At 41.3% G+C, this 27,148-nt stretch overlaps 1 protein-coding gene across 1 annotated transcript in view; it reads left to right on the top strand.

Annotated features, from left to right (window-relative positions):
- Positions 1-26,219, top strand: part of FANCB (FA complementation group B) — a 359,567-nt gene extending 333,348 nt beyond the window's left edge. Inside the window, exons 16-17 of the mRNA XM_057495750.1 lie at positions 6,093-6,217; positions 26,103-26,219. The gene's annotated coding sequence lies outside the window, so the exon portion shown is untranslated. The remainder of the gene's footprint in view (positions 1-6,092; positions 6,218-26,102) is intronic.
- The last annotated feature ends 929 nt before the right edge of the window (positions 26,220-27,148 follow it).

The raw sequence follows: 27,148 nt of genomic DNA, 5'->3' as shown, positions 1-27,148 counted from the left end.
CACTGATGACACATCAAGAAAGGCTCCTTTGGATTCTGAGATTCCTTCCATTCGCTGTCATGGGAGGTTTACTATCAGATTTTAGAATACCAATTGGGAGTTAAAGCACATTTAAAAAGATCTGGAATGTATAATTAAACCAAATAGTTCGTCCGACTTGCTATTGTGTGTATATATAAGCATTTTAATCGTGTTCAATTCTATAAAATAGAAGCACTTAGTTGGTTTTTTTTCTTTTAGCTTTCCAAAGCAATATTTACAGTGCATTCTTAGATGTGAGAGCAGGCTAAAACACAGACTTAAAAATAGGATCAAATTTCACTGAATTGGAGGAAAATTTAACCACTAAGTGGGAGTGTAGTCTGCATGTGTATGTGTTGTTTTTATGCCCATACGTTGTAATCACTCTGCAGTCTCCAAAATGGTAGTATTTTTGCGGATCTCATGGAATTCATTTATAGTCACACAGTGAAGGAAAATCTCCCCAGAGCAACATGTTGGAGTATCTAGCAAAGAGAAGTAACAAAGCCCTAACTTCACTGATGAAGATCGGATGATTTTCTATCTCCCAATCTTTCTTTCTGCACGGGCCTCACATCCCCTGCCAGTAAACATCCATTGTTAAAATGTGGGAGAGCTCAAGGGACGGGCAGCTGGATTTTCACTCTAAATTGCTAGCTTGCATGCAGTGCCAGCTGCCAGTATCAAGTGCTCATCCCCATCTCCTGACTCGCCGTTGACCTCAGTGAGATAAACCACTGGGTGCAGGCCTGATATTGACTTATCCCTGGCTTTGGGGTGGGCAATAAATACCAAGGGCTTAGTGAAGGCTGGGAGAGGCCACCTGGGCATTAATCAGGCCAGCAGATGAAAAGTGGAATCCAGCAGCATAGATCAGAAATACAGCCAGAAGACCCACTGAAAACTAGTCTGAGAACAAAAGGAAAAAAATCCTGGGTCAGCCATATTACATCTGATTCAAAGAAGGTTTTAAATGCTGATCCCTCAGTGATGGTGTAAAAACTGAGTGCAAACTCTGTCTCTGCTGTTCAGCACTTAGCACGCCTCCCTCTAAGCACCACTAAACATCTAGGGGATGAACGGAACAGTGGGTGTGAGTGTTAGAAGCCCAGTGTGCTGTTACATTCTCCACTTTGCCCCCCAGCCTCCCTGCATGCCTGCCTCTATCTTCTCTACCTCTTCCATCCTCTTTTGCTCTCCCTCCCTCTCTTTCTCCCACTCTCTCTATCTTGACTCTCTCTCCTCCCTCGTGTGACAGTAAACATGGCCATATTATGACTCTGCTTCTGAGTTGGTACCATCTCCATCCCAAGGACTAACCCAAATGGGACCAAATTTTATTAGTATGAATTCCAAATACCCCACTTTTGCACAAAAGAATTGGAGTCAACTTAAAATAAAAATGCATAGACATGTGAACCCAGGTTAGTCAAAAGGAATTTAAACTGTAATCAGGAATCATATAAAGAAAGTGAGACTGTACATAACAGGGATAAAGTACCGAAATGCATAGTCACCATAGTTGGCTGTAAATTTAGCTGGAAACTTCCTGGCAGACAAGATAATTAGAGATACTGTAGATCATAAGTCTGTCACCACCTAATAGAAGAAATTCTTTTTTTCTTTTTTTTTTTTACAAAGCAGGTCTTATGATTCTTGACATGAAGCAGGTGCTCAATAAATATTTGTCAGATGACTCCAAGAAGGTAAACATTTTCATGGAGAAAATGTAATGTTATATGCACACAGAAATACCCTCACATGAATAAAATATAAGTCCGTGTGAGTATTTTTCACCCAACTAGCAATACAAAGGGTGCCACTTCAACCATGTCTCCTACAAAATGCAGGTGTCTTCTCTGGAAGGATTCTGATACAAGCAGAGAAAGAATATAAGACAGTGGTTCTGAGACAGCCTTAGTGCTACTTACCACTCCTTTGGCTGCATATAACAGAAATGGACACAGGGGGACCCAAACCAGCATCAGCAGAAAACCCACCACTTATTATTAAGATATAATAATGTGGACCCCAGAGTCTCTGGGAAGAGATTAGAATGAGGGTTTAGGACACCACCTGTCCTCTCCCCATTTCTCACCTCTGCATCACTCTACTGGCCTTCTTTCTCCTTTCCTCTAAGTTTCTGTATCTCTCTCCTCTTCCTAGGCTTCTCTGCTCACCAACCCCCATGGGGAAAAACAGGATTGACCACCATTCATAGATTTATGGTGCCGCCTTTTTAATCACCAGCCCTAATGGAAACAGGAACCTCAGTCCCAATCCCAAATTTCTAAGGAAGGCTTCTATTCCATCCAGTGTGGGCCACACATTCAAGTCTGGGCCAACCAACTGCCCACAGGAAGCCAAGGTATGTCACAGAAAGTGGTTGCCCATTGGGACTGCTCTGACCTTTTGGGTGGGAGTGGGGTGTTATCCCCAAAAAGGATTCTACTGCAGCCAGGATAGTATGATTTAATGCATTGCTTTCAGCGGGTCTAATCTTAACACAAAGCTAGAAGTGAGGGATCTTAGAATTATTAGGGAATAACCTAGACCACTTCTGGCAGGTATAACCCTTCCCAACAACAATGATTTTGGCCACAGCTACAGATCAGTTCAAAAATAAGCTTTTCAATGAGTATCTGACATGTATTTTGTATTGTTGAATGAAATGAGACCCAAATGCTTTTGCGTTCAGATTACTATGTGGAAAGGTTAAATAAACATCATTTTTTGAAAATTGTAGAACCTGATTTGTATACTCACTTAGATAAAAATCATCCTACTTTTAAATAGAAATGAGCCTCAGATAGACTTGGGCATGGAGTCCAGATTTTTCTCAGAAAAGTACTTAAAATCTGCTCAGAGTCCTGCATGAGAACTCAGGGATCCTAGAGACTCCCCCAGATGAATCGATCATAGGATATAGGAGAGAGAATTTTGCCCTTGGAAATTTTATAGGCAGGTGTTAGGGTCAATGTCTTTGAGCACCACAGCAGCATTCTGGCCCTGAGAGATATCCGGGGTGCAAGTGAGGGAGAGAAAACACATGATGACATCGACATCAGATTCCCAAATATCTTTCACTTGCAAGCATTCACAGTCTAGGCGTTAATCAGCTTATCGTGACCGAAGAAGATGATTGCATACAGTGGGGCTGGAATGCAAGGTTCTCAGGACAGAAATGGGTCCACTATTCCCTGTATTAAAACATTTAAAGCTGATCCATTCTTACCATGGGTGATACAGAATTTTCCAGGAGGTCTAAACTTATCTGTGTCCCATCTCCTCTCTCAGCTGAAACACACTGGATAGAATGACTAGAACAAAAGTCACATGTATGCATTGGGAGGAGAGAAGGCACTATAATAACTTACTGTTTTGTCCAGTTCCCAACAGGCATATAAAATTTCCAAAAATGGTTCTCTCTCTGCTTGTGGTAGTGAATTTCCAATAGCATAAGATGCAATAATAAAAACATACCAGTACACTCAGGCTGAGACCTCACAGACCCTCGGAGGAGAAATGATTAATAGTATCAGAATGCCATCCTTGAGGGCCTGATCTGCTGTCTCCGAGATGACGATAATCTAACTTTACAAAACAAACAGCATCACTAAACTGGGACTTGCGCCACCTTACTGCCTTCTGAAGAAACAGGGGAACTAAAAGAACAGCTTTAGAATCATCGTCAGGAAACATGCCAGTGAGACAATGGCTGGAGTGCGCTTGGCAGGCTCTAGGGAAATGCCAGCTGGATCCAATATGTTCATCACACAATGCAAGCGCAGTCTGCGTGGAAACCAGCTGAAGCAAATGTAGTTGGAAAGCAGCAATAAAAAAAACAATCAGGAAATGGTGCAAATGTGGTCAGAAAGTGGTAATAAAAATCAGTCAGGAAACTTGGGGATTTCTTAGTGTTTGAGGACCAAATAAAAGAGACTGAAATATGTAGGGCAGTGGTTCTTGAAGTTGGTCCCTGGAGGAGCAGCAGCAGCAGGCTGATTCAGAAGCTCTGGGGGTAGATCTCAGAAAGGTGTGATTGCACAAGTACTCCAGGTGATTCTGATGCCTGCCAAAATCTGAAAACCAGCGCCACAAGGGGATGGATATTAGGAGGCATTTATTAAGTATTATATATTTGCTATATACAGATGGGAGAAGAAACAACAATGCTTAAACACACTATGAGCATATTCCCTAGAGCTGTGTTTTTCAAAAGCCAAGTCATAGCACTGTGGAGAAAGTGAAGGTTCCTGTGGCCAGGATTCTCACCTGGCCCTGGTCGGCTTGCTCACTACACACGTGTGGGCAATACGTTGTTATTGACTCTATAAAGAGCTCCACCTAGTATTCTGGGTGACACAGTGACATGGCCGCACGGCTGCTGCACAGCTGCAGGAGAGCAGAGAATGGAGTGGTGGCAGCCTTGAGGACAGAGACTGAAACGTCTGCAGGGGCAGAGAGGCCCAGAGGCAGAGACCGGCTTGCTGCGTGCAGACTCACTGTGAGTGGACAGGATTCTAGTGACTGACCTGCCACCGTGGGAATAAAGTTGGGTATAAACCCTTTCACCCTAAGAACATTCCATTGTCATTCCTCAGTCTCATTGAATCCCTAGTGAACTTGCCCAGGGCTGAAACCCACTGGCATGACAGGTAGTCGTTGTATATACATGGCCTCTTGGGCCTAAGGATTGCTTTGGGCCATTCTTATTAAGAAAAGCATGCATATTGTGAAGACATAATTACTTCAATATTTCATTATCAACCTGGATCCTGTGCAAAACCATTCTTAAAGTGTGTTCCTAGGTAACAGAGCAGCAGGAAACAGCCAGACAAGCTCCAGTGACAATTTCCCCCTACTTTCTACACCTTATGCCATTAAATGTGAAGGAAAGAAATTAGAATCTCTCTTCCATATTTTCTTCAACTTGGAGAATTTTCCTTTCCGTTTTAAATCTCCAAACAGTTTCCTCTCTTGATATCAACAAATACCCTCACTGATCATAGAAAAAGGAAAATCAAATCCCCACACAGTACCTTGTTTGCAGAAATGAAGTCTGGGCAGGGTGGTTTATCAGTCTGCATTGGGAGCATACAAGACACGGAGATGCCCACAGCCCAAGGGCAGCACCTTATACAGCTGCTGGGTAAGGCGGGGAACCCGGAACAACACAGAGCCCTCAGCAATGCTGGTGTTCTTTGATGGGTTCCACGGAGAGGCCATAGCTGGAATGCAGAACCACTGGTAAGTGAGTAAGTGCCTCAATTCATGAATGTATGAGTGGTTATCTACAGAGAGGCTTCAGTAGCTTCCATCAGATTCCTACAGGGATCCTTGTCCTTGTTATCTTTCCTAGAAAGTTAAGAATCACTGTAGTAATGGAATCTTAATTTGTGAGCATCTCAGTTCTTTAGAGGATGACCTGGTTTTCTTCTCTTTTCCTTTTCATGCTTTAACTGACATGCAAAAAAACTGTACATGTTTAATGTATATGTATACAATTTGATAAGCTTGGGCATATTCCTACACCTGTGATACTGTCACCACAATTGAGGTAATAAACATATCTGTCACCTCCAAAAGTTTCCTTTTGTCCCTTTTGTGTGTGTGTGGTAAGAGCACGTAACGTGGGATCTACCCTCTTCAGACCTGTTTCCGTGCACAGTCCTGTGCTGCTAACTGCAGGCACGAAGTGCAGCAGATCTCTACAACACGTCATCTTGCAGAACTGACCCTTTATACCCATTGGACAACTCATGAGGAGCTGTTGTTCAATTGTTTTCCTTTTTAAACCAGACCCTGATTGTCCTTTACACAGAAGTACTTTGCACTTTGTATGTGATGTGAACTTTTCTTTCCATTGACTTTATAATGAAATTAGGTGTATGTTCCCATAGGGAAGAAAACAGATCTTCCAGTTGTTAATTTTGGAATCTCTTGGCAAGAAAAGGATCAAGCAGGGAGAAGTAATTCTCTCCCCTAATCTCCCCTCCAGTTTCCCTCCAGCCTCTTTTTTATTTCTTCTGTGGTCCTTTCACTTATTAGAATATTTTTTCTGACCCTAGGACACACCCACTACTGTCTACCTCTCCTTGGAATAGTCCAAAGGAATCGTTCTGGGTCCTGAGCACCCTTTGTGATCCCCTGGTTCACTTCAGCTGCTGGAGTTCTGCTCTCTGTCTTCTTGCATGTGAGTATTTAGCAGAACTGAGATACTCAGTATACTAGCCTTCCCCTTACATCCCCTAACACACAAATGAAGCACCTGGTCTGAAGGTCCTTAGGTTTGAAGTGAGATGGTACAGAGAATGAATCGGTCCCCTTCCTCATCTGAATGTTTGTGAGTTCAGAACAATGTCTACTTGTCTCATCTGACCCCTTCATAAATGACATGCTAAACAGGATTGTCAACGCAGTCTCCATCCTACCATCCCCAGTGCTCTTGGGAAGGATCTAGAAGCAGGGGATGATGAAAGTCTTCATAAATATTTTCCAGCCTGGGCATCTCAGGGAGTGGACAGCACTGTTCAGCCATCCACAAACTTGACTGCAAAGCTCAAAGGTGATTTGGTACATAGGCAACCTATTTCAACAGTGAAGCTAATTTGGTTATCCATTCTGGGGAAACCTCAGATTCAGGTGAGACGGGACCTGTCCACTCTTGATGGAGGTAGACAGAAGAGGGATTTATCTGTTGGCTTCCATCGCTGCTCATTTTAAAAACAGGAAAAACACATCACACACATACACATACACACACACATACACACAGTGGAACACAGAATAAAGAAGGAAAAAGACTCCTACATCTACCCCTGATCTACCATTCTTACAACCAGAATTAAGATGTTGCTGTGTTTTAATCATGTGATGTAATCTACTATTTCATTGTGTATGTATAAAACCAGTTACCTCAATCATTGTTGGTTCTCAGGTGATCCTATTCTGGGGGCATCTGCAGTAGGTGGTGATTCAGAGAATTTCAGATGAGCTGGAAACACATGGCAAAACATCTTCCTGCCAATCAAATGAGGCTATGGATAAAATTGACTGAACTATCTCACTTATTAGCTGTGCAACTTGGACCATTGCTTGCCATCTATATGTATCAGGTTTTTCCTTATAAAATGAAAATAGCAATTATCCCTAGCTAAGTGCGTTATTGGAGAGTTAAATAAGACAGTCTGTTAAAATACGCAGCAGAGCACCTGAGACATAGTAAGTATTCAGTAATTCCTGACTGGTCATATTGGAAATAGCCTACCCCAGCATTTGTTGGTTTATGTTTCCCACAAACTGTTTGCATCCCCCAGCCAGGAGCACAGAACCTCTGAGTCAAAGAGAAGAAAGGGAACCACAATCACATGGTGACCTGTACTTGTCACAGCTCGTTCTTAAATGAGAACAGAGCTCGTATATCATGCTTTCTCAGCTTTATGTTTATTCAAGCTCCCACATCAGTTGAAGGCGCCCTTGTGAGCCCACTCAGCACTACTGTGCTTTTCTATCACCATCAATCAGGGCAACACATGTTAATTAAGTGCTTTACTGTTTTTGCACATGATTTATTAGGTCCCTTTTCATTAATGTGCTTGAACAAAAAGAAAAGTAATTAAGTGGGGAACAGTGGCAGCAAAACACACTCAGCATCAATTATTAAAAATAAAAAGTTCTTATGATGAGAGCCTGCTCATTCAACCTTAAGCCATCTGGGGGCTCAGCTGATGGCAGCCCATGTGAACTGTTACCGCCTCTCATTTGTAGATTCACTGTTACTTTTTGAAGAGTGCTAAAGGGAAATATATTTTGATGTTTACATCTGGCAAGGGAAGGCTGGCACTGCACAATCTTCTCTTTATCCCTTAATCATAAAAAGTCAATAAAACTCCTCTCAAGTCAAAAACCTGTGATTTCTTCCTCAAATATCAGAAATATGACTCGGTAAGACAGGCTTCTAGGAAAATAATGACCACACAATTGTAAGGGGAAAAAATATATTTTGGGGGAAAAATTCCCATTATTTCTCCCTTGAATAACTTATCTTATGGAAGGATTCATAAGAAGTTGGAAGGCAACCCCAGAGGTCATTTTGTGTATCCCTCACATTTCTGGGAAGGGTTATAAACAAAATCTCCTGGAATTTATTCTAGCTTTTTCAATAAAAGCAGCCAATGTGAAAATCTTATTCAGATATTATGATTAATCCTGGTATTCTGATGAATGTATAAAATGAAGGTCATCATCTCCTACCCTCAGAAAAGTTAAGGGGCTATGGCTTCTCAATATCTTAAAGCCAATGAGTTTTCATTCTTGGAGTCAATTTAAAGGCACTTAGCCATCATAAATTATGTTTGTAACAAGGTAGGGTATAAATACGCAATAAATTGGATACCACTGTCAGAGAATATTCAGATATGACAAGACTTCAGCCTTAGAATATCATAATAGCGTGTCTGACTGTAATGATGAAGCTTATTTTCTACTTTGCAGTTTATACTATCTTTCATTTTGAGGATCTTTTTAAGCTTCAATATTCAACCTTGTATCTGAAAAATTTTGTATTTAAAGGTCCTTGTATAAAAAAAAAACAGTGGGCCAAATGCAAAAGTGGCATGGCCATATGCAAATAAGGACATGAAACCTGCTACGTGGGAGACAAAAATCTTGACTTCAGGATGAAAACAGTAAAGTTAATTCTGGAAATACTTTGATTTCTAGAAGGATCTCCACGAAAATATTAATGGTTGTGACTCTTAAAAATTGTACATTTTTGTGCTCTTCTCTATTTTTCAAATCTGATCCTACAATAAAAGTGCATTGACTTTGAAATTACATCAAGAGATTATTTTTAAAAACATTTTATCAAGTTGAAACAGCAACAAATTAAAAATAGTTCTAACCTCATTGTTTTTTGATTTACGATTTTTATGTCGGTAGATTTCTGAATATCCCTGATTTAAATAAACTTTGGTAATAGAATGATATGCTGGAAGTGGGAGTAGCCTTAAAAAGCATCTACGTTTCCCAGAGTAAGTTCCATGGAGCATTAATCTCTTAAAGTAGTCCTTGTAAAAAACGTTCCACAATCACATAAGTTTGGGAAATACTGCTCTCCATATCCAGAGGCTCTGTGTAAAGAATTCAAGACGCTTGCCTCTAATGAAGCCTGTTTACGTGTTTTAACCCAGTATCTGCCTACCTCATTTGACCCTGGATAGCATTTTTCCATTCACTCCAAGTAACATCCCGTCGTACTTTGGGAAGTGCTAATCTAGATTAATCCTCTCAGAAAGGAAACTTATCAGTGAGCTGTTTCCCAGGGTCCAACAGCTAGATGCTAGTGGCATTTGCACTGAAACTCAGCTGTTCTGACTCTCTGCCCAGTGCTCGTTCCATTAACCCAAGTGTACAACACTTTCACTCAAAGATGAAGAAGTGCCAATTTCTCCTTCCATATCCATGCAACGGTCCTTTCCTCGCCTCAAGGAAGCAGAGCAGGGAAGATTGCTTCTGACATTTCCTTGCAAGATTCAAGGCAGCCTCATGCTGTGATCCACCCTCATACCTTAGAACATGTGGATGATCATAAACAGACTTGAATAGTTCATCAGCAGACCCACTTAAGAAGCAAAAGTCTGCCTTACCAATTGCTATTCTCATTCCTGCTAATTTGAAAGGTTTCCTCCCCGCCCCCCAGTACCCTTGAAGTAAAGGATTTTTTTTTGTCTTCAAACACTAATGCTTCTTGAAGGCCATTTATGTCACACTTCAGGAGTTTTTTCTCATTACCTGAGGAATCGTGAGAGAGTGAAAATCTCTATCCATCAGGGAGCTGAAATGGAATACATGTCCAGAGCGCTTGCTGCTCGTCCGCGCGGGTTCTGCTTTTCTACTGTGCATAGCTTAAATGATTAGACGTGCAGGCCCATCACATCACCACCCCTGTATCGTGGAGTGTTTTGCCCATGGGTGGTAAATTATTTGCTCCTCACTTTTTGTCTGTAAACCCAGATCTTCCCATCATTTCCTTCATTGCTTAGTTACTTTCCCTTTTTCCTTTTTCTTCAGTTTTTTTTTTCTTTTTGATATTCTAAGACTTTTAAAGAATAGTGAGCCCCTCTGGGTGACAGCATAGCTCCACTCCTCATACAGTGGCCGGTGGGCTAGCAGTTTGCCCACCACTTTGGGAGTGGTTTAGAATTGCAGAGCCTCAGGCCCCACCCAGACCTACTGAATCATACTCTGCATTGTGACATGATCGTCATAGGACTGTGTGAACCTGAAAGTTAGGAAAACGTTGGTCTAGGGCATGTTACAAAGCAAGGGTTTAATTTGTGAGGCAGAAGCTTGAAAGAGCTATATTGACTTGCCAGCTCTTTCTGAACTCAAGTCTCCTTTTTTGTTCTGAAATATACACCAAAGCTAATATATTTGGCATGTGAGCTTTACATTTTGTAAAATAGAAACATACCTGGAGACTTCTGAAACATTTGAAAGGGAACATTGAAATACAGCCCATGTGACTAATTTAGTCAACTGAACTTGGTAGAAAGGAAGCTAACAGGCAGCCTTTTTTTCCCTCTAGGAGCAGAAGGTGGGCAGTAGCCCAGTGCCCAGCAGAGCCATACAGGGGTGTGGAAGGAAGAAATGCAGCCCCCCCAGCGGTTCCCCCAGTGGAACCCTCCCAGGGGAGTATTAGCATGAACAGCAGAGATGTAATCAGTCCCCAGCTTTACTCTGTCCGGGCCTTTCCACTCTGATTTCCCTGCAGCTATCCTCTTGGACTAATGGGGAAAAGGGAATCAAGTCTTTAACGCTTCCTTGATTTAAACAAAACCAAAAAAAGTGTGCTTTTCCTCAGGATACTAAGAGGTGGCGTGTGTGACTGTGTACTAATCTTATTTGATAAGGCCGCAATTGATTTCTTTTTCTATGCATTTTGAAGTACTGTATCTAGCAGTAGCTTTCTCTAAGGAGCTTTACACAAGCAGCTCATTACACCGTGAAAAAAATCCCTGTAAGGTAAAGGGATCAATATTTATTATGCTCAGTCTTAAGCAGATGGAGACGATGCATGGAGAGAGCTGAACGTAGAGCTGAAATTCTGGCTTCTAGCTCTTAGCTAAATACTCCGTGTAGTGGTGTCCCCAGGCTCCATTCTTAGAATTAAGGAAAACTAACTCCTTAGTTTCATTAGGTTTACTGTGAGGTAGTCCCAACCATCCTATCAGTTTGGGTAGATGGATGTAACAAAGCCTTGAAGATGCATCTTAGTCCACACAAATTTCAAGGGCAGTGAGTCACTGTTGCCAAGCTACTGGTTCCATGCATGCTGATGGCCCTGTTCTTTGGCTGCTAATTACTTAATTGTTAATTAACTTTCCACCAGCTCATCTGTGGTCAGTGGACATCCATACACCCCCAAGTCTGCACCTAGTATGGGAATTCTGAATTTTCCTGCTGAGGGATTCCGCCTTAGTTAACCAAAGAGTACAGCCCAGGGTTAAACATCTGAAATCAAACAGGCAAGCACATTTGAGGCAGAAATTGGGGATAGGTTGCCTGGCATGGATAAAATCAGAATACAAAGTCTGGAATAAAACAAAAATACTAATACATTTTTCAAGGGCAAGCACTTAGGCCCATTCGTATAGATGAAACTCTTGGGTATACAGCCCACCCGCGTGTACAGGGACCTCTTACGGCTGGAGAAAACTGTGCTAAGGTAAAATGGAGAATGTGACACTCCTTCCATGCGCACATTTTAATTTTACCTGGGACTTCCAAAGCCTTAATCTAAAGAAGTGGTTAGTTGCTGGAATTCCCTGTCATTGTGGCCAAGAAGTAGTAAAGAATTTGGGGCAAAGAGGCTTTTGGTTCCCTTTGATACACATCATCCAGGCAACTGTGAATTCTGTGTTTAAAGCACATGATACTGAAAGTAGCAGATAGTTAAGAGACTGAAACCTCATTTTTCCCACACGTAGGACAAGATACCAGTCTCCCTAAATCCAGATTTCTTTTGATACAATAGCTGGTAGTATTTTCAAATTATGCTTTGCCCAGGGCATTCAGAAGTGTACAGGAGAAGGACACAGTTATATGCCAGTAGCTTTGAAAAAGATTCATGATTGGAATATTTTTCAAAGAAAATAAAAATTATAAAAACCTGACCCAAATAGAGTTAAAAAGATGGAGCAGGCCATAAAAGAAATTTTTCTTAATTGTCAAAATTCCCCGTTCCCCCCAAAAGCCATTTTGAGCAGACAGTTCTATGGAATAATGTCATCATATCTTTAAGGAAAAGATAATACACATTCTATTTAAATGATTCCAAAGCTAAGGAAAAGATGAAAGCCCAGATTTATTTCTAAGAGACTCAGCTGACTCTGACATGCTAATCAGATAAGAAAACCATTGACCAATCTCATTTATGAATACACTGCAAATATTAGCAAATTGAATATTAAAGTGGATTTTAAAAGAATAATCCACCACACATAAGAAATTCAAGGATAAGCAGGAAACAATTTACACAAAGAGCAAAGAGCCATATAATCACCTTAATAGGTTTGTACTAAAATTAAACAGAAATTCATGATAAAGTTATTAGTCATGAATAAAAAAGTCTGTCTTTAACTTGAGCATGCATATTTATCAGGGACTACGAGCAAACTCCTTCCTAAGTAGTGAAATAGAGCTATTTCCATACAAACAGGATCAAGACAATGATCCCTACCATCAAATGATTTTTCCACATTTTCGTTGGCAATAAGCAGCCCCCTTCCAGTTATCAGAATCACTGTTGAAAACAAACATCCCTTTTAGTCAAGCAAGTGGATTAAGGAGGCTTAATTAGTCCAATTTTATCCTCAAAAATTTGGCAGATAATTTCTCAAATCACCATATTGCCAATTAAAGAGAAATTCTCTTTCACCTTTTACAGGCATACAATATCATTGTTCTGTGTGATTTTCTAGATGCTTCTCTGAAATCATGCTGACATTCTGGTTCTACCTTGTCCTGCCATGTAGACTATGATTATCTTCTATTTGTCAAATAAATCAAACAGAAGAGAGGTGGAAAGACCTACCTTGCCCTATCCTTCCATAGTTTCAGAAATAGCGATATCCCTCATCTCATGAAGCCAGTGTTAGAGCTTTGATCTAGCACTCTGAACTCTCATTAGTGCTGCAGGTACGATAGTGGCTTGGATTTCGAAGCAAAGCTACTAGCGCAGTTGCAGCAGGAAACTGGTTTGGCAAATCACTGTTCACCCCGAGCGGGAGAAATAAAGATATATTCTTAGCAGGGACAAATTAACACAAGAACAGACACGTTAGGCTCAACATTTTTATGGGTAATGTCTATGGAGTTCTAACTAGAAACATATTCATTAGGAATGTTGAATACATAAAACTTGGAATGAAAGAGCCATTTTGGAAACTTCAGCTCCCTTGCTGCCCTGTCCTTTACCCCTGGCAACCACCAATCTTTCTCCATTCCTATAGTTTTCTCATGTCCAGAATGTTATATAAATGGAAATCATGTAGTATGTAACCTTTTGGAATTTGCTTCTTTCACTCAGCATAATTCTCAGGAGATTTCAGCCATTCATCCAAGTTGTGGTGCATATCAGTTGTCTTTTTTTTTTCTCATACTGCTGAGTAATATTCCATGGCATGCATGTAGCATGGTTTGTTTTACCATTCGCCCATTGAAGGACATCTGCGTTGTTATCAGTTTGGGGTTATTAGGAATGCAGCTGCCTTGAATATTTGAGCACAGATTTTTACAGGAACGTAAATTTCCATTTCTTTTGAGATTAAATACCCAAGAGTGCAATTGCTGGGTCATATGGTGATTGCAGATTTAGTTTTATAAGAAACTACCGACTGCTTTCCCGAGTGGCTGTGCCATGTTACAGTCCCACCAGCCGTGCATGAGTTATTCTATTGGGTTTCTCCTCCTCTTTGTCAGCACTTGGCATGTCACTGTATTTTTCTTTAGCCAATCTGATAGCTGTTGAATGTACTTTTCATCCAGGGTTTCTCAACCTCAGTGCTATTGACATTTTGGATTGGATAATTATTTGGTGTTGGGGACGGCTGTTCTATGTATTGAAGGTAGGCAGCCACTTCACCCGCTGTGACATCCAGAAATGACTTCAGAGAGTGCTCAATGTCCCCTTGGGAGCAAATCTTCCCTCTTGAGAATCACTGTAATACAACATGACATTCTAAATCTAAAACAAAATCAGTAAGGCTCACTTCACTGGGCTCCTTTTTTTTTTTTTTTTTGAAAATAAAAACTTCTCTTAATGATCTACTGTTCTCCTTTCCAACCAGATGACTCAACTCATCACCCAGATGCATAAGATTATAAACCTGCTATGATGACTGGCTGGACTAAGACCAAAGTGACATTGCTTTCACATGACGTTAACTATTAAGGCTTGCCCACGCTGTTAACTCTCCAACTGCCTCCATTAGCTATGTATGTGCCTGCTCCAACTTGTATACAAGATGCTAATCCCATGAAGGAGAAAATTCAGAGTATTTATGAGACAAGGAAGGAGAGAAGAACCTGGGCAATAGGCTTTCTGAAAGGGGGCGAGGCAGATCAGAATAAATGCAGGTAACGCAGGTCATGCTACAAGTCAGGAAAAGCTGGAAGTCCAGTGGCTAGACCTGCAGAGTTTTACCTCTAAACATGTACAACTTTGTACATCACTTCAAGTATATGTCAAAACACTAATTCCCAGCCTTCTCAGTCTATTAAAATGCTTCCGATCCTCCAAAAGCTCAGATCAAGTGCTATCTCTTCTGTAACACCTTCTCCAATCTTCCCAGCTGGAACAAAATAATCTTTCCCCTGGATTCTGCCAACACTTATCTCTACCTTGATCATTACTGGGACTCATATCATTCTGACCATAGCCTCATGATGTGCCCGTCTATGTCTGTAGTGAGATGGCTAGCTTCTTGCATTTTATTTAGCAGTGACTTAAAGACCAGAGCAAGAGTGGCTGTACAAGGGTACAGCAGGGTACATAAGAGGCAGAAAGGAAAAAGATGGAGGAGCAACAGGCAGCTGAAAGACAGCGGAAGAAAAGGGATTGCCAAGTCAGAAGTTTTAGGGGCCTTTGGAGCTAAACCCAACTTGAAATTTGTATCCAAGCAATCTCTGGGACTGGGGGAAAAAACTGTTCACTGTGAAATAAGGGCAAGGACTCTTCTGGGTCAATGGCTGGCAAACTGAATCACCTGGAAGGCTTCTTAAAACACAGATTGCTGGGTCCCACCACTGGAGATTTTGCTTTGCTTTGGTGTCAGGAGGCCTGAGAATATGCATCTTCAACAGGTTCCCAGGCGATAGAGATGCTGGGGCTCCAGCAGCACAGTTTGAGAAGCCCTGTTCCAGCTGGCTGCGTTGACAGGATGGGCTTCCCCTCAAGGTTCCCACACAGCCTGTGGAGGTCAGCCCAGTTGCAGTCCAGTGGAAAGCTACCAGGAAAAAAGCTTACACAGGGGGACCCAACTGGGCAGCACCTCCTCTTTGCTGAGGCAAGTCTAGAAGCTGATACAAAACAAGGTGCTTCCTATGGAGAGTAGAAGATGAGGAACTAGTTAGTGGAATGAATAATCAGTTTTGAGGACATAAAGCTCTATAAAGCTAATCTGGGCCACCGATATTGCCCAAGAGCTATTTAACTAGAGAGATCTTGAGAGAGGTGCATAGGGAGGGAGGGAGAGAAAGAAGAGAGAGACAGAGAGAGAAAGGGGAAGGTAGATGGACAGATGGGTAGATCTAGAGAGAGACCCACTCCTGTTCATGGGTTCCTTTGCAGGCAAACTTCTAAGGGACCCAGAGGATGTCCACCTCCCAATATTCTTGCCCATGCATAACCTACTGCCTTTGAGGGTGGCTGGGTAACTGTAGCAAGTTGTTCTTAAAATTATATACACCAAAAACCACACTTCCAAGTCACTGTGGCTTCCTTCCATCTTACTGATACTCTCTCTCTCTTGCCTTCTCATATGCTTTCTCTAATGAAGTCAGATGGGATTTCCAGAGATGGCCCGTGGAGAGGCCACATGGCAAGACTGAGGGAGGCCTCTGACCAAAGACACTGAGGAATTGAGGCCATCAGTTGAACATGGGTCCAACAACCTCATGAGTGAACCAAGAAGCCTTGTTAGAGACCCTGACACAGTTAAGCCACATGTGGATTCCTAACCCACAGAAACTGTGAAATAATAAATGTGTACTGCTTTAAGCCACTAAATTTTGGGGGTAACTTGTTATGTGGCAATAGATAATGAATATAGAGTCTTCTCTAAAAATGCCAAATATTTAACATCTGCAGAGCATCAAAGGGGTGTGGGTGTGAGTGTGTGTGAGTGAGTGAGTGATCAGGCAGGGTTCCAAAGAGATTTTTGACCTGCTAATGGCCATAGCCTTATTTCCTACTGCACAAGACTTGTTGCCAATATGATCCCCTAAAAAAACACCAAAAGTCCCAGGATTACTTAGGGTTATCACTGTTATCATTCTCATTCCGACTTTCTGGTCCTAATCGGGCCCTCCCATTCCCCTTATTCACAGCTAGTTGGCATAACTGTGATATTTGTAATAATGGTTAGTTTTACTCTTTCTGACTCACCTTTCTAACTCCACTCCTATCTGTGGCTATGCCCCAGCCATGCCTAGAGTCTAATGTACTACAACCTCACATAAACTCTTTTACACATCAACAATAACAAACAATATTCATTCTCTTTTCATTCCATTTTCTACAGATGTTTACTGACTCCCTTCTGTGAGCAATGCCCTGTGCTCAGGACAGTAACAGGAAGATGGCCATGACCATAATGTGCTCATATTCCCTGTGAAACTTACGGTAACCATTACACACTCCACCCCCTCCACGCTGATTTCTTTTTAACAGTGTCTATGTAGCAAGGATTGTGAGAACATTACCACTTGTGAAATATGCTCAGTGAAAAAGCCAATTCCCAGAAACAGATTAAGAAACCTGCCATTGGCATAAAAAAAATACAACACAAAATGAAATGCCAGCAGTGGGCCCTTTTAGCTATTGTTGGCATGGCACCTTACTTGAGATTGGAAACTTTGGCTGGCTACTTCCCAAGGGGCCTCTCTGAGGGCTTAAGGGGTGGTTTTAGGGGCCTCTCCATAAAGATGAACCCTAGCAAGGCAGACATCAGTGTGTGTCGGACGTGGATTCGGCTCTGCCTGCAAAGTCAGCAGGCAGCACAACCATAGCTCGTACCGTCCCATGTCCCTCAGGGCCCCCAGAGATCATAGGAAGCAAACAAAAGACAGGATAAGCTCACGACGCACGTTGCTTGTAACTGAAAAGCAATCTATGAGTATTAAAATAAATCCAGAAAAGGCAATTTGGCGATGCATATGAAAAGACTTAATTTGTATTTCCACCACTTGATCTAGCAAATCTACTTCTAGGAGTTTATCCCAAGGGGGAGAAATCATAATGCTTTGAAAATCTATGGCTATATGGGTATTTGTCAGAATTATGGTCATGAGCAAAGAAATTGGAAACAGCCCAAATATGCACCGAATGGGGACTTTGAGTATATCAATTATTACATAATCGCACAATGGAATATAATCCAGCCATTAAAATAATATTGTGCAATAATAATTAAGAACTGGGGAAATGTTAATGTCCATTTTATATTATAAAGTGAAAGAGTAGGTTAAAAAACATGTACAATTTGTTTTTTTTAAATGTGTGCATATGTATATTTTATATGTACAGAGAGATTTTAATAGTGATTCTAAATGTTGAGCTTACAATAATTTAAATAGTATTATTTTTATATAACTATATGATCTGTATTTTCCATAATGAGACAATATTGTTGAGATTAGGGATGATTTAAATTTTATTAGTTTTATATAACTACTGCCTATTTTTTTACAATGACCAGGCAATGTTTAGAAAAGGCTAAATTATTATTCGGAAAAAGAGATTGATTAACTGAAAATGTGCATTAAGGGGATTCTTAAACCAAAAGTTGAGATTTTAGGTACACAAAAAGGGAATTTATAGTAACTAAGCATCTTCAGTTCTGCCTTCTGCCCAGCCAGTCAGTATCACTCAAAGGCAACAGAAAGTTGGTTTCGAATGTCAGTGTCAGGTAACAATCCTAGGGCCTGTTACCTTCTGGAACTGGCACTTTCCTTTTGCCACTGAATGAATCAGAGGGAAATTTTCTTTGGGCTGGGGGAGAAGAAGAAAATGGCCTTTCAAGGAGGAAGGAGAGAAGATAGGTCCTCACATGAGGACAAACCAGTGCCCCCTGGCAAGGGCAGATGGGGCTGACTGCAGCTTAGGGAGGCAGGTCCTAAGGCAGTTCAAGCCTAAACATGTTTTCTGTTCAGGGGTAGTGCGAGTTTCTCCTTTTTTTTTATTGGTCTCAATAAACAACTTCAAAGAACCTGAAGTCATAGAAAAATGTGAATACAGTAGGTGTAGATATATTTGGTCTCTTCCTGAGATCAAGCCGAACCTGAGATTTTACCCGACAACCGATTTTTATTTCAAATCAAAATAACACTTCACATTTAAGTAATTTTCCTCCCTGAAAATGTTTCCCTTTCTTTTATATGAATAAAAAAAGAGAGTTTTCCAGTTGAGGCATACATAAAATATCTAAATAGACCAAAAATATATAATTTAAAAAATGATCTGATTCAATTATGTTACATCTTCCCTAGAAGACACAAAACATCCCGGGAAGATATACACTCACTAAATGTGCACAGAAATCATTCATTCTTTTACTCATTTAACATGAATTTACTTATCACCTACTGTTAAGTACCTGGTATAAGGAGATAAAGACCAATTCCTCCTTATAGGAAACTACAGTAAGAGAATAGGTGGGGCAGTTGAGAGAGAGGACATGTTAAAGTAAGACAGACAAGTACATCCCATTTTTAGCACAATGTATCAAGTGCTTTAATAGATTAATGCATAGTGTAAATGCTAGAGGAAGCCAGGGGACAGATATTTTAAAAATAAGCAACAGAGCAGGGCATTAGGGAAGTTTCCAGAGGAGGAAGGACTTTTGTTGAATCTTGAAAAGATGGGAGGTTAAACCAATATATCTTGAAAGGATGGGGCACACGTGTAAGGGCACAGAGGTGTGACAAAGCAAGGATCACCCACTAGGTTACAAAGTTTTAGACAAAATGGCAGTTGAGAGGCAGAAGTCAATGATATTAGGATATAGGCTCAGCTGCTTTAACAATGACACCAAAATATCAGTGACTTAAACAAGGTAGGCATTCATTTTCCCTCTTGTAATGCTCCAATCATAAATCATCCAGGGTGATAAGACGGATCTACAGTGTGGTGTACTCAGGCCCTGTCCGTCTTGTTGCCCTGTAATCTCCACACCATGGCCTCGATCTCATGATTGGAATGGCTACTTCTACTCCCACCATCTTGTCTGTATTACAGGAGGATGGAAGCACGCTCCCTTCAAAGAGACTGAGCCAGATATTTCATTCATCCCTTTTACTCACATCCTTTTGGCCAATACCTAGTACTATGATTGCAAGAGAGACTGGAAATGTAGTCTTTATCTGGTCAGTCATGTGCACAGCAGAATGTCGAGGATACTATTACTAAAAGCCAAAGGGAAAGACAGATAATGGGGACAATTAGCAGTTTCAGACACAATTATCCAGTTGTCAGGTGGGTTGGATGCTGGGATCTGGCTGGAAAGCAGGAGGAATGGCATTATCAGATTTATATTTATATTTATATCAGATTAAAAATCACTTAGTTTAAGCTGTGTAATTTAGATTACAAGGAACGCAGTCGGGAAGTGAGGAGGCTGGTGCCATAGACTAGATGAAAAGTGACAGTGGCCTGGACTATGAAAAGAAGTGGCCTGATTTGAGAGAATTTTAAGAAAGATAATCTGTAAAACTTGGGAAGTTTCCAGAGGAGAAAGGACTTTTGTTGTTTAATAGATTAATCCATAGCATAAATGCTAGGGGAAGCCGGGGACAGATATTTTAAAAATATGCAACAGAAAGAGGCATTAGGGAAGTTTCCAGAGGAGGAAGGACTTTTGTTGAATCTTAAAAAGATGGGAGGTTAAACCAATATATCTTGAAAGGATGGGGCACACGTATCTTGGTTGAATATAAGGTAGTGGCCAAAAGAACAAAATACCCAAGAATGTTTCCCCGCCTTCTGCTTACAGACTTGGATGGGCCGTTCTCAGAGATGGAGAAGAGAGGTGTGGGAGCCTGGCCGCTCAGCTTGAAGTTGTAGTGAAGGGATATCATAAGAGAGGACAGGATTGGTAAAATGGATTTTGGAGTCATATGTTACAAGAGATCATGTCACTGATGAAATGTGGATTGGATACACATGAAACAAAGGAATTCTTAGGGCAATATAAACATACCTGTTATTTTCTGTTATTTCATCAAAACATTGTACATTAACAGGGAACAAGATTCTATGATTTAAGAAACTGTAAGATTTCCAAACTATGGTATATTAAGTTATTAAAAATTATCCCCCCACCCCGCCACCACTTTTGTGGGTGGAGTATACTTGCCCATCTCTTGATTCTGAGTTTGTCCATTGACTTGTGTTAGACAGTGGAGACAGTGGGATGTCAGGAGATACGAGGCTGGAAAAGCACATAAGAACTTGCTTTGTCTACCTCCCTGTTCCTGGGAGGAGAATGAGAGACACTGAGAGCTGTTTCCCCATCCCAGTCCCTCCCAGGTTAGCCACCACTCCCCTAGCTGACCTTCAAACATGTGAGCTTATTGCTGTATGCCTCTGAGATTCTGTGGTTCTTTGTCATACCGCAGTACTGTGTTCGTACTTACTGATACACCAATAAAAAATATTTCCTGACACAATGCTTACAAGTCCCAACATGACTGGTATCTCTTAAGTGAGTAATCCTGTATTGTGTTACTGTGTGATGCATGAGTTCTGATTGGGGAGAAGTAATGTGGAGTCCAGTTGAGATGAATGCCCAGACACCCAAAAGAATTTATGAAGTTCTTGGGCTTTTGGTGGTAGGAAAGGGAGAGGAGAAGACAAGACTGGAGAGCAGGACTGAAGCTAATATTCACCTTCTTTACATATTTTTTCAGGATGTATCTGATATGCAATTACATTCTTGATTTGGGGGGAAGCAGAATTTATTCCAGATATTTTTAATTTAAACCTGCTCCTCCAGATATACTATACTCATGGATTGGAAGACTTGACATTGTAAAGATACTATTTGTCTCCAAATTGATGTATAGATTTGATGCAATCTCCATCATTATGAAAATGCAGACTGTAAAATTTATATGGAAATGCAAAGGTCAGGAATTTCCATGGCAAGCTTGAAGAAGCACAGAGTTGGAGGACATTACCAGATATTTAGACTTACTATAAAGTAAAAGCAATTATGCCACGTAGTATTGGTATAAGGAGAAACAGACGATTGGAACAAAAAGAATACAAAAATAGGTCCCACCCACAGTCACATGATTTAGGACAAAAATTGACTCTGAAGTCCAATGGGGGAAAGGATCTTTTCAATAAATGTCCCTGGATTATTTAAATATTCAAATGGAAAAAACAGTGACTCTTGACCACTACCCCAGATCATACACAAAAATTAACATCAGATAGAAAGTAGATATAAATGTAAAAAGTAGAGCAAAGAAGAAAACATGTTACTATTTTCACAGCTTATGAATAGGCCAAAAATTCTTAAAGAGGATCATAAAGAAAATAAATGACAATTTGAACTGTAATTCTAATCATCTGGTTTTGTAATGACACTACCAGTACCATTTCAAGGGTGTAATGTGGACCAGAAGACATTATTCCATTTATTGGATGGACACTGAAGTTTATTATTCCCACCTCAAGCCTCATTTTGTAGGATCCCAGATCTCTTGACAGAAAAGATCAAAACTTTCTCCACTAGTGATATGGATGGTGAGTGCAGAATGAATCCATGTCCTTTCTATTATCAGGTATTATTCACTGGTATTAGAATCAGTATTAGGGAGCAGGTCTAAAGAGGCCATTTTTTCCCATTATAATTTTCTCCAATGTTAGTATGCTCACTGCAGACAAGCATCATATAACGAGGAGATGATACCTCCTTGCTCCATTCCCTCTACACCTTGCAGTATTGCATTAAAGGTCTGAGCAAATAGCAGGCTTCCTTGGTACACTGTGATGTTCTACAGATCATTGACTACTGGGCCACAAAGAAAATAAAACATCTCACATGATGATCAGAGTCAGGGGGAAAGATTAACCCTATGTAAGCAAGTCTTAATTGCATCCATCACATAAAATACTGTAAACACATCCAACTGCAGGCATTTCAGAAGCTGAGAGGTTATGGAAAGGGGGATTCAAAAGATTAGCTGCCAAAGAAGCATGGAAGTGGGCCCAGCAAAGAGCAGCCTGAGCAGTGGCTCTGTGTGCCCTCTCTGCTCTGTGATGGTCACACACCTGCAGGTGGCAGGCCTCACCTGAAGAGGCCTGGAGGCTGCCAAAAAAGGCTGCACTGGACTGAATGAAATGGGGCGCTATTTTTTTCCTGCAGATGTGTGTCAGGATAGATTTGTAGCCCCAAAGAGAGGCGTCAGAGCATCAGCACTGAAGTCATTCCAAAGCAAGACGTCAGCACACACCCCCAGAGAACCCTCCCTCCCCGCAGGCACGCTCGCTGATGGTGCACAGTCGGCTGATGACTCCAAATGAGGCCTGGCGGAATCTTGAAGTTCTAATGGCAAAGGGTGTGTGTGTTTGTTATTCGGCCACTTACAGTGCGGTAGGAGGTGATCTGCAGCCTGTGGCATGGGGGTACTCAGACGCGGCAGTATGGAGCTACGGGACAAAAAGCTGCCGGAAAGGATTGCTCTTGTCTCTCGTGGAAAAGACAGAGGCATAATGCTTGCTGGGAGAAAAAGCACTGTGTATGATCAATATTAAAGAAACATTGTCCAGAGGTCATTTTCCCAATATAATTTTCCCCCAAATTAAGCTGCTACAGTGACAGACACCATAAAATGGTGGCTTCTCCACTGTCCTTCTGATTCACTGAGCTCTTGGGTTAAGTTGCTTAACTCCTTCTGGATTTCATTACCTGAAAAATTTAAATGTAAAGTGTTTGCTAATTTCCTGCCTCAAGGTCTCCAGAAAATAAACAATCTAAGAATCTATGAACAGTTGAAACTTGGCCTATTACTTTCTGCTCTGCCAGCTCAGTGTATTATGCAATAGCATGCTAATCCCCAAATGTACTTAACCTTGGCGAAGACTAATTAATCGACTTTAAAATGACTTCAACTTTTATTTTTAAAGTGCACAAGTGCAAAATATTTACAGGCATCGCTGAGAGAGCTTGATGATTTATTTCTGTATAGCAGAACCAAAAGAATTTTCATTAAAAATGGAAGCACTTCTTAATCAGAAAAATGACTTTTCCCTTTAATAAAAAAATGCAGCCATTCATATGAGATTCATGCATAACTGGCTATGTGTTAAGCACACCAAACAGGCTTAGAGGATTAATAATATATTGAGAGATTTTAGTGCAATTAGGAGCCCGTTACCTCCTTTCTCTTTAAGCATCTCCCACAACTCAGCTCTTAAATGGACTCGCACAGAGGGAGGAAGACATTCGGACAGTCCTCACATAGTCTGTAATACAGATCATCTTGGGAAACAAAGACTATGTGAAGCAAGCATGTCGATCTGTACATCTGGAAGGCAACAACACTTTGCAATGGATTTAGCAAAGCATGCTAACATTCTGGCCTTGCTAGTTCTAACAAGACGTGAGCAGAAAGTGGCTTTTTTGTTTTGTCTGCTCAGTGTAAGTTTGCAGTGGTCATCAGCGACCAATCTCCCCTCCTGTCACTGTCTCCTTCCCTGTTTCTTCCCTTGATTAAGTGAAGTTGGCTACACTCTGATGGGCCATGGAGATTAATTCCGGATATGTGCACAATCCACCTGGCAAACCTGATAAAGGCAGCTTCCAAGAGTGGAAACGGAACAAAGGCATGAATAATCACATAGAGGGATTTGCAAAGGACAAAAATATGGGCCACCATTTGAAAGTGACAGTGATTACTTAAGTAAATGTCAAAACGCTTGAAAGAAATAAGAGGAAGACAAGTCATGAATATTTAAAGTTGAAACCTGCTATTCTGTTGATGCATCATTTGGAAAGAGATCTTGTGTTAGCTCAGGTAGTGTGTATTGGAATGGTGTACAGCCTATCTCTATGTTTCTAATGGGCAAACTGACTTATAATGGATACAAAGTCCACACACATTTTATCCAGTTGCCTAGTGCTTCACTCTTCAAAGGACTGACTGGACAAGCAGCCTTGGCCTCAGCTGGGAACTTGCTCTAACTGCAGACTCTCAGACCCCCTTGCACACCTACTCAATCAGAACCTGCATTTTAAGAAAATCTGCACGTGGTTTGTGTGTGTGCATATTTGAGCTGCCCAGTCTCAGAACATTTTTAAATGGCATTGTTCCAATCTTCTGCATTTAAAATGCTTTAGCAGATAGGGAAAGTGTTGCAGTTGCCTCAGAGAACACAGCTATAGATCATATGCTAACCTACTTGGTCTGGTGGTGAATCAACGTATAGGTTCCTGACCATCCAATCATGGTAGTTTATAAGAGAAACCCTGGAGAATATATAATCCCATAAAGGTTCACAGATTGGGTTTCAGGAAGAAAAGGCTGCAAGTTAGTAATGCATTAAGTATAAAATGTCTGCTACATAAGAACAGTCTTCAGTCTCCTTAGTACTTTAACATGTTTGTCTAGCATTTTCTTAAAAGATGCCAAGTGCTGAGGGAAAGGTTATCAAAATTTTTATGACCTCAAACAGGAGAACAAATCAAGTCAGTACCAATGAAAGCGCAATGTGCCCAGAATTGCCAACCATTAGACCTGGCAATTGCTTGAGAAATAAATAGTGCACCGCCATCCTATTTTGACCACACAAAAAATAAATCTCCACATGGTAAAAGGACATGTTCCAGACTTCACAAGTAATTGGTGGTAGTGCTAGAATTACAGGTCCAGTCTTATGAATCAAATCTGGGCTATTTCTCAGCTCAACGTTTATGTATGTGATCTGCATGGTGCCTGAGTTGCACAAATGTAAAAAGCTCTCAGCTTGTTCTGTCTCCAGCTGCGTCACCCAACAATGCCTTTACCTGCTCACTCGGAAACAGTTATTTTTAAATGAATTTCAAAAGCAGTGTCCAAAAATAAAAAGGGGGTGTAGCCCCTTAAAAAATAGAACTGTTTCAAAGGGAGCCAGGTGCCTGTTTGAATGGTTAGTGGATAATCTTAAGCATCTGATTGAAGTTAGCATTTATAACAATTATGCATGCCAATGTAAGCTTCTTTGGAGAAAAGAAGAGGTGGTTTGAGTAAATTACTGTCTCAACTTGAGACCTGGAAAGTCACAATGGGGCACGCTATTTTTCCCCCTTGCCTTTGCCAACTGGAGAAGAGGACATGAGGAAGTCAGAAGGGCAGCAGGTCCTCTCTCCTGAGCTGGGGGAGCGTATGTACTGGGCGTGCAGCTAGCCGCGTGAGACCGGAAGACAGCGTGCCGCCCGAAACCTCAAGGGCCTGGGTAGGCGCCAGAAATGGCAATCCCAAGAAAAGGTTCGTGGTAACCTGTTTTCTTCGACTTCAGAAGACAAGCTGGAGACATTCAGCAAAATTATAATTAAGTTGGGTGTTAAAGTGGTACTGCTTTTCCCTAATCACCAATGAATATTTCATTGGTATGTTTTATTCCCTTAAAATGTTTTATGTACTTCAAAATGAATAAGTTAAATTACGTGCTAATGTATATCAGTTACCTTCAACAAGAGTAAGCCCTCATCAGCAAGTAACCTTTTATTCACCAGGTGGCACTTACCTAAAACACAGTGTAAAGGAATAAGTAACTTTCTAAGGATTAGTTACTTCCATTTTTTTAACAGGATATTAAAATGAAGCTCTCCATTTGGGTTGAGAGTCTGGAGAACAAAGCAGTCATCAGCAGCAACCCCCACATTTCAGAGAGAGGGGCTACACCACTTCTGCAAGACGTGAAAAGGAGGGATCCCCAAATGAGTGAGTTACCGTCCCGTCCAGCTCTCACCCCCCAGCAACTGGCGTTCCCCTTTGGGGTTGGTCTCCCACCAGCGAATGCATCATTACTGGCAGCAGAATTTGTAACCCAGTCAGTCTTAACCAGGTGTGCCCATGAGACCGCACTATGGAGTGATGCAGCCAGCTTGCTCAGAGTAGGGGGCCAGGCATCTGTCTGCCTTTTGAGAAAATACCACAATGGTTCTGAAAAGAACTCTACTAGTAGAGAACCACTGCCGTAAGCCGATGGAATGACCCTCTGAATGACCCTCTGAATGGGGTTTCTCTGGTGCTGTAACAAAGGGCGGATTGTCAGAGAGAATGTCTTCCTAGCATTCCTCAAAGCAAACAGTGTTATATCCTGCTTTTATCAAATGGACAAGGAGTTGTGGTCGATTGTTAGATAACGGCTCCCAGGGAGTCACGCCTCCCAGAAGCCTGGCCCTGTATAATCCACTCCCACACGGACTCTGCACTTGGCCGTGGGCCTTGCTTTGGTCAATAGGACAAAACAAATGCGATTTAAGCAGAGACTTGATACATGCTTGTGCACTGGGTTTGGCCTGCCCCGAACCCTGAGACCATGGTGGAAAAGCCACCCTGGAAGGCCACATGAAGAAGGCACCCCCGCCAGCCAAGCAGAGCCCCCCACTGACTGCAATGAGCTCCAGCTAGAGGAGCAGACCTGCCTGGGCAACCCACAGAACTGCAGGGGGTGGTCCATCATTGCTGCTCAAGCCATTATGTTTTGGGATAATTTGTTATGCGGAACTAGATCACTGAAACACAACGTAGGGAAATTGTTCACTACATCCATTTTAAAAGGCACCTAATTGGTAAAGAAATGAAGATGAAAGTTTTAAAGTTGATCTTAGAGAAAAAAAGTAAGATAGCC

The sequence above is a fragment of the Manis pentadactyla genome, chromosome X, assembly GCF_030020395.1.
Source record: "Manis pentadactyla isolate mManPen7 chromosome X, mManPen7.hap1, whole genome shotgun sequence".
NCBI classification, from domain to species: Eukaryota; Metazoa; Chordata; class Mammalia; order Pholidota; family Manidae; genus Manis; species Manis pentadactyla.
Note: the sequence above shows the minus strand (reverse complement) of the source record. Positions and strands in the feature narration are given on the sequence as shown.